This window comes from Capsicum annuum, unplaced genomic scaffold (assembly GCF_002878395.1).
Source record: "Capsicum annuum cultivar UCD-10X-F1 unplaced genomic scaffold, UCD10Xv1.1 ctg2683, whole genome shotgun sequence".
Classification (NCBI taxonomy): Eukaryota; Viridiplantae; Streptophyta; class Magnoliopsida; order Solanales; family Solanaceae; genus Capsicum; species Capsicum annuum.
The window spans coordinates 165604-174877 of record NW_025833151.1 but is presented as its reverse complement, the minus strand read 5'-3'; positions in this window follow the sequence as shown (position 1 = coordinate 174877).

Here is a 9274-nt window from a genome sequence, read left to right as displayed (position 1 = left end):
AAGACATTAAGGTCATAAATTACATAATAAATGTCTCATTTTACCTTTACAATATCATTTATTGAGCATTCATACATTTCGGGTCATTTCCCTAGCTTAAAGCATCATAATCATGTAACTAGACATCTCACTTAGACATTTTCACAAACACATTATGTACATGCCTTTAGCAAGGATAATTTTATGATAAAAATCATTAAGACTAAGGTTACTCAAGAACCACATGTTAGAACACATACAAAAAACATTCACATGTGCAAACTACCCTTAATAATATGAATAAACATATGTCTAAGTAAGAATTATCATTATTCATCATTAGGCAATAAACCCCTTTTAATTTGATTTCAAAACCACCATGTACACTTACTAATCCAAGTGTGAATTACATGGATTTGGAGTTATTTAGAAAGGTGAAGAGCTACAAGCCTTAAACAAGATGAATCAGCAAGAACATAAACTCCCGTTTGCCTTTTGAAGACCATTCTTGAAATCCTAGCCTCCAATCCTAGCCTCCAATCCTTTAAAGATGAGCATGAGAGAGTATTTAGGGTGTTTGATCCTTCAAAAATGGATGTTTATGAGGCCAAATACACTTATATAGTAAGAGGGTTTAGGGTTTTAGGCATGGGAAACAAACACTTATCCCTTAGTTAAAATCTGGAAAATGAACCCATCCAGGGGTACGACTCACCTGACGACTCACTTGAGTAGTCGTACCCTAGGGTACGAGTGGTACCCTGACTCGTACCCAATGCCTCTCCTAGGTAACACACTATTAAGGGTACGATCATGCACCTTTGAGTCGTATCCAAGGGGTACGACTCACCCTTAGTTATATACTCCACTCATAGAAAAACCAGTCTATTCCAAGACAAGACCTTACTCTATATGACTCACCTAGTACGACTCCTACCCTTAGGGTATGATTGAAGAGGGGTCACTAATATAGAAAACAGAATTTTATCCTTTCTAGCTGCTCAGGGTACAAAAAGGGGAGGTGAGGGAGGATATCACTCATATCCATTGGGTACAACTCAAACCCCTAGTCGTACCCACCCTAGTGACACTAAAAGGTGGAGTTTTTCAACGGTTCTAAGTCTAGGTGTTTTAATTATCACCTACTTCGATCATTTGTCATTGAATAAGGGGTAAGGCTAGCAATAAACACAATACAACACATTATCATACATCAAAATAACCTTCAAACAAGTTAGAATAAGCAAACAACAAGGATAAAACACACATCATGCTCATTATCAATCAATCATCCATGCCATCATCTTTGGGACTGAAACCCATTATTTATCAAGACATTTGTTCATTTCAAAGCATAGGGACTTAAACCCTTGCTTATCAACACTTACTCATTTCACAACTTAGGGACTTCAACCCATCAAATTATCAAGGACATTTACTCAATTCAAGGGTTAGGGACTCGAATACATAATTTACCAGAGTCATGAATCAACTCAAGATACTAGGGACTTAAATCCTTCACAATAAAACATGCATAATTTCAAAATATTACGGACTTGAGCCCATGGTCTAACAAGACACAAATCAACTTAACACATTGGGGACTTTAACCCATTGTCTATCAAAGATAAAAAATTAAAGCAAGGAGATCAACATATACCTCCATCCTAAGTTTCTGAAATAGGAAACAAATGTGGATACTTGGACTTTCTATCCCCTTCCACCTCCCAAGTAGCTTCCTCAAACTTTTGGTTCCTCCATAGAACCTTCATCGAAGCCACCTCTTTTGTTCACAACTAGCGAACTTACCGATCCAAGATCCTCATTGGGATCTCCTTATAGTACAAAGAGTCCAAGATATCAACATCTCTCAAGGGAACAACCAATGAAGTATCACTTGCACATTTCTGTAACATAGAGACATGGAAAACTGGGTGAATGGAGTACTTACGAAAAGGCAACTCCAACTTATAGGAAACATTGCCAACCCTCTTCACAATCAAGTAGGGACCAATATACAAAGGACTAAGCTTCCCCTTTTTACCAAACCGCATCACTCCCTTCATGGGAGACACTTTGAAGAATACCCAATTGCCAATACTAAACTCTAAGACCCTGCGAATCACATTGTATTGGACTTTTGGCGACTTTAAGTGGTTTTCAACCTATCACGAATCATTTTCTCCTTTTCTAATGCTTGGTGAACTAAATCAGGGCCAAATAACTTACCTTTGCTGACTTCATACCACCCAATAGGAGATTGACATCTCCTACCTTACAATGCCTCAAAAGGAGCTATGCCAACGCCAGAGTGGTAACTATTATTATAGGCGAGCTCAATCAAAGGCAAGTGGTCATACCAACTACCACTATAATCAATTACACAAGCCCATAACATATCCTTCAATATTTGGATGGTCCTTTATGCTTACCTATTCGCTTGAGGGTGGAAAGCAGTACTAAGGCACAATCTTGCACCCAAAACCTTGTTGAATAACTTCCAAAAGTGGGATTAAAATGGAGCACCATGATCTGAGATAATAGAAGCTAGAGCACCGTGCCACTTCACAATCTTTGCAAGATATAACTTAGCATAATCTTTTATGGAGAAATTAGTCCTCACGAGCAAAAAGTTAGCGAACTTGGTCATTCTATCAATAATGACCCAAATGGAATCACATTGATTTTAGAATCTAAGAAGACCGATAACGAAATCCATATTAATTGCCTCCCACTTCCATTTGGGTAATAAGATCCCTTAATACAAACTCCCGAGCCTTATGTGCTCAATATTCACTTGTCAACACACTATACACTTGGCCAAATAGCTAGCCACATCACGCTTTACATCACCCCACCAATAGAAATCTCAAAGTTCATGATACATCTTGGTAGAAATAGGATGAATGAAATAATGCGATCCATGAGCCTTGACCATAACCCTTTCCCTCTATCCATCTATGTCAAGAACACATATCTACCTTGGTATATCAAGATAGCATCACCACCAATCACAAAGTCTATAACTTTGTGTTGACCCACATTACTCTTGATCTTCATCAAGTCAGGGTCCAATGCTTGTTTTTTCATTATCTCGACAACAAAAGACAACTGAGATACCGAAAGCACAAACACTTCACCATCCTCGAAGTCCACAAGCTAAACTCCAAGATGAGCCAAACAGTGAATGTCTTTCACCAATTCCTACTTATCCCCATCTACATGGGCTAAACACCCCATAGAAAATCTAATAAGAGCATCGACGACTAAATTTACCTTACCAAGATGGTAATGAAGACTCATATCGTAGTCTTTCAATAGCTTGAGCCACCTTCTTTGTCGGAGATTTAACTCCTTTTGCGTAAACATATATTAGAGGCACTTATGATCAGAAAAGATATCAACATAAACCCCATATGGGTAATGTCTCTAAATATTTAACGTAAAGACCATGGATAACAACTCTAAGTCATGGGTAGGGTAGTTCTTCTCATGACCTTTTAATTACCTAGAACATAGGGCACCATCCTACAATATTGCATTAACACGTAACCAAAAATGATACGAGAACCGTCATAATAAATCACCAAACTATCACCACTTTCGGGTAAGGTTAAAACCGAAGACAAAGTTAATTTATCTTTCAACCTCTTGAAACTACTCTCACACGCATCGGACCACAAGAACTTGACCTTTTTTGGGGTCAATTTCATCAACGGGGCAGCTATAATAGAGAGACTCTCTATAAACCTTCTATAGCAACTGGCTAGACCCAAGAAACTCTGAATATCAGTTGGAGTCATAGGTTTAGGATACTTCTTGACCACCACGACCTTTGGGAATCTACCATGATCCCTTCACTAGAGATAACATGGCCAAGAAAATCTACGACTCTTAACCAAAACTCACACTTAGAGAACTTGGCATACAAATGATGATCCTTCAAAGTTTGTAACACGGCATAGAGGTGATCTACATGATCCACCCCACTCTTAGAATAGATCAAGATATCATTAATGAAGACAATGATAAACATGTCCAAGAATGGATGGAAGACCCTATTTATTAAGTCCATAAATGTCATCGGGGCATTGGCTAACCCAAATGACATAACAAGAAACTCATTGGGACCATACCAGGTTGTAAAGGACATTTTACGGGTCTTCACATCCCTAATCTTAAGCTGGTGATAGCTTGACCTAAGATCAATCTTAGAGAAATATTTCGCACCCTGAAGTTGATCAAATAAATCTTCAATCCTAGGAAGAGGATATTTGTTCTTTACAGTCACTATGTTCAACTTACATAATCAATACACATATGAAGGAAACCATCCTTCTTGAGAACGAACATCAAAGGAGCACTCCACGGAGACACACTAGGGTAGATAAAACCTTTATCTAAGAGTCTTTCAATTGCTACTTAAGCCTTTTTAGCTCTGCTGGAGCCATTTTATAAGAAGGGATAGAAATCCGATGAGTGTCCGGGACAAGATCAATCCCAAAATCAAGTTCCCTATTGGGAGGAACACCGGGAAGATCATCGAGAAATACCTCGGGAAACTTATTAACCATGGGAATAGATTCTAGAGACATCCCTTCCAAGTTAGAATCTAATGATACAAAACCCTGTTTGAAATAAACTTTTGGGCCTTTTGATAAGAAATGAACCTTTCCTTAGGCACTAGGGAACCACCTTCCCACATGATGACCCAGTTATTAGGGAATTTAAACATAACCCTAGGGCTCTGACAATCTAAGGAAGTATAGCAAGAGTTCAACTAATCCATTCCCAGAATGGCATCAAAATCAACCATGTTCAACTCTATCAAGTATACAAAAGTATCCCTAATACAAACCTATATCACACACCCCTTATTAACCCTTCTCTCAATCATGAAGTCTCCAATCATGGTAGAAATATAAAGGGAACCGATAGACTCTCAGGATCACCACTAAACTGAGTTCGACACCACTCAAAAACATTAGGTAAGGAGAGAAAACACTAGCCGAGGGAAAAGAACTCGAACTCGCCTACTTCTTCTATGGCCACTTTCCACCATCACCACCACTATGCCCAGAAGGGCTAAATTATGTTCCTTTTATATCAAAGGAGAAGATACAACTGGTCTAGAATCCATATAACCTCTCCACCAATGTCAAGCAACTAAGTCTAATTAAAATGTAGTGTAATCCATAGCCGAGTCTCAACAAGGCCCAACTTACAGATCCTATCATCACAAGCAATTAGAAACTCATTTGTATTCTCGCTTGGAGCATTAGAAAACCTAAGAGGAGCCAAAATAAGAATCTACCCAATATTTTCTACTCATCGAAAGATATGGTAGGATCGGCAACCACTGATTGAGCAACTACCAGCACAGAATGAACCTCAACTCTGGGAGCCGTATAGCATAAAATTAGTGAAAGAAGTGAAGAACTCCTAAGAATGTCCAAGAGCCTCACAAAGATAGGAAATAGACGTCATCATTCTCATTCGTAGGACTTTACTAGAAACTTCCTTTGTACCAACAATATCTGTGTAACCTAGCTTTAATACTAATTTATCATGACCTAATTTATGAGTCATGATAGAACCTACTCTATCCTGCCAGTAGGTAAGCCAAATTGTATCCCGGAGTTAAACACTATGGGCTAACTTGGCGCCCTAAAAATGTTCTAATAGGCAATCTAACATAATAAATTAGAAAAGAAATAAAAATAGTTCAAAGGTAGTCACTACATAAATACCATACCACGACCTGGTAGAGCCAGTATAAGAGCACCTAATGTTAATAGTACAATCCAAGTATCTAGAAGAGGTAATACATCTATCTTAATAACACGACCCTGATGCACAATAACAAAACCTAGACCAATACCAAAAGTATCACAATACATGGTGAATCCCTCACCCGCAACAGAAAAAGCTAGAATAAGAGACGAATAAGAAAATCCTTAATCTATCAAAAACTAGACTCACATTTCTCGGACCATAGGAAAGGAACTTCTTTCTGAGCTAATCTGGTCATAGGCATTGAAATAATAGAAAAACCCTCAATGAATCATCTATTGTAACTAGCCAAACCACTAAAGCTATAAACCTCAATCAGAGATATAGGTCTAGCGTAATCACGAATTGCCTCAATCTTAGCTGGGTTGACCATAATTCTATATTAGACACCACATGTCTAAGAAATATTACTGATTCAAGCCAATACTCACACTTAGAGAACATGGCAAAAGTACATGATCTCTTAAAGTCTATAGCATAATCCTCAAATACTCTTCATGCTCCTCTCTACTCCTTGAGTGCACAAGGATATCATTGATTAACATAATAACAAAGAAATCCAAATATGGCCTGAAAACTCAGTTCATAAATCCATAAACGTGGTTGGGACATTAGTCAAGCCCATTAACATCACCAAGAACTCATAATGGGTCTTAAAAGTTGTCTTTGGATATGCTCAGCCTAGATTCTCGACTAATGGTATCTAGATCTCAAATCAATCTTAGAAAACATTGTTTCACCCTGAAGCTAGTAAAAAAATCATCAGTGCGAGGCATAAGATAATGGTTCTTCACTGTCACCTTATTAAGCTAGTTATAATTAATACACAAAGGCATGGATCTATCTTTCTTATTCACAAAAATCACAAGGGCTCCCTAAGGAGATACACTTGGTCTAATATAACCATTACCAAGAATATCTTACAACTGAGAATTTAGCTACTTAAGCTCGGCAAAAGCCATATAGTAAGGTGTCATAGAAATAGGTCGGGTGCTAGGCTCAAGATTAATGGAAAAGTCAATCTCATGGAAAGAGGGAATACCAGGTAGGTCAGTAGGAAACACATCAGGAAACTCACAAACTATAAGAACAAAGTCAAATGATGGACTCTCAACATAGTATCACAAATATAAGATAAGACTCGCAACCCCTCAAAATAAGTCTCCTAGCATACGTATAAGAAATAATCCCTATTGTATCGCAGCTAAAAGATCTTTTCCACATGACTAGGGGTATATCGAACATAGCTAATCTAACAGTCTTGGAAAAATAATTCATGACCATGTGATAGTGAGATAAGTAGTCCATGCTCAAAATCACATCAAAATCCACCATATCCAAAATAATAAGATCAGCTTGTCTATCAATATCTCTAATAGTCACAACACATGATCTGAAGACTCGATCTACTATTAAAGAATAACCCGTGAGAGTATGTACACGTAAGGGCAAAGATAATAAATCCCAAGATAACTTCGTGGAGCATAATAAGCAGATACATAAGAAGAAGTGGATCTTGGAAAAAATAAATCAAGGGATGACTGATGGCACACCCAAATAATACTTATAATAACAAAATCCAAAGACTCAGCCTCGGGCTTAGAAGGTACCGCATATAACTGACCATACCCATAACTTGGTTAGGCTCCTGACTAACCTTATGTCCTGTCTTCTTGATAACCTCATTGAGTACCTTGGAAACCACCCCTATGACCCTATAAACTACCCCTAGCTAGGAGATAAACTACTCTAATAAGGGAAATACTCTGAGTTAATTCAATAATAGTCCCACGACTAAAGAAATCTTGTGAATAGTGACCAAAAGCTACAAAACTATAACATAACACCTAAGCTAAACCAAAACTAACTAATTTGGTTGAGTAAAAATAACCACCACATCTATAATAACCAGAAGATGGACCTCTTAAAGAATGACCACTACCCTGACCAGGGCAATCACTAGCACTAGACTGACCTCCATTAATAATTTAAAGAGCTGCCAGAACAAGTCGAGTAGGCTAACTCTGAGAATGATAGGATGGACGCAAAGGATATCTATTATGAAAGTGCATACCTTTAAATCGAGAACTACTATGACTACCCCTGAAACTTCCCTGATGTCTAGGACTTTATTACTACCCCATAGGCATCATGATATATCTCTTCTATCACCTGATCTTTATCAAAAACCTTAGCAAAAGATCTACCCATAGTAACTAAACTCTAAGTAGACATACAAAAGGAAGTCTTAACCATCTAATAAAGTAACAAACTCTCTCATACTCAGTACCCAAGATAGAAGTTGCATGTCTAGACAACTCTGGAAAATGAGCCTCATACTCCAGAACTATCATGGAGCACTACTCCAATTTATAGAACTGATCCCCCAAATGATCCCTAAAACTACGAGGCATATACTCCTATAAGAATATCTCAAAGAACCAAGTCTGTGTTAAAGGAAAAGATTTATCTAGTCTAAAATCCATATAACCTCTCCATCAATGTCGAGCAGCCAAGTCAAAGAAAAATATGGTGTAATCTACACCACGAGTCTCAATAAGGCCCAAATTACAGATCCTATCATAATAAGAAATCAGAAACTCATACATATCCTCGCTTGAAGCATCACAAAACCAAGGCTAAGCCAATCTCAAGAATATACCCAACATCTTCTACTCATGGATAGATATAGTAGGCTAGGCAACCACTTACTGAGCAACTATCGGCTAAGCAACTATCGAAATTAGAGGAACCTCAACTCTGGGAGCTACAGCTATAGGTTGCGCCCTTGCCTTAGTACCTCTCTAACCTGTAGACTATGCACTATAAGATAGCGCACCACAAACTAACCCGAAAAGCTGAAGAAACATATTTCTAAGCACTAAAAAAGAAATAAACCTTGGTGGATCCTGGGATGGTTCTTGGCCCACTATTAGCTAGGGCAGAAATTTTTTTGGCTAGGATCAAGAATAAGGTCTAATGGAAGACCTCTATCCTGGCCCTTAGATGGGGACACATCTCATGGCTGTCCATGACGTCTGGGTTATCCATGAATAGAAGAAGGATCCCTAAGCTTGGTCTCAAAATCCTCATTGTGTGTAGCGGTAGTAAGTGTCCAAGCCATTTGTAAAAGATTGAAGTTAAAGGAATTTTCTCTAAGCCAACTCAAACTCATAGCACAAAATGAGTGAAAGAAGTAAAGAACTCTTAAGAATGTCCCATAGCCTCCAAAAAATAAGAAACAGACATCATCGTTCTGGTCCACAAGACTCTTCTAGGAACTTGCTCTTGTACCAAGAATATTGGTGTAACCTAGCTCTGATACAAATTTTTCAAGACTCAATTTACGAGTTGTGATGGCACCTACTCTATCCAGCTAATAGGTAAGCCAAATTGTAGCCCAGAGTTTAACACTATGGGTTAACATGGTGAAAATTACCCCCCCCCCCCAGACCCCACTAAGTGGGAATACACTGGGTTTGTTGTTGTTGTTGTTGTTGTT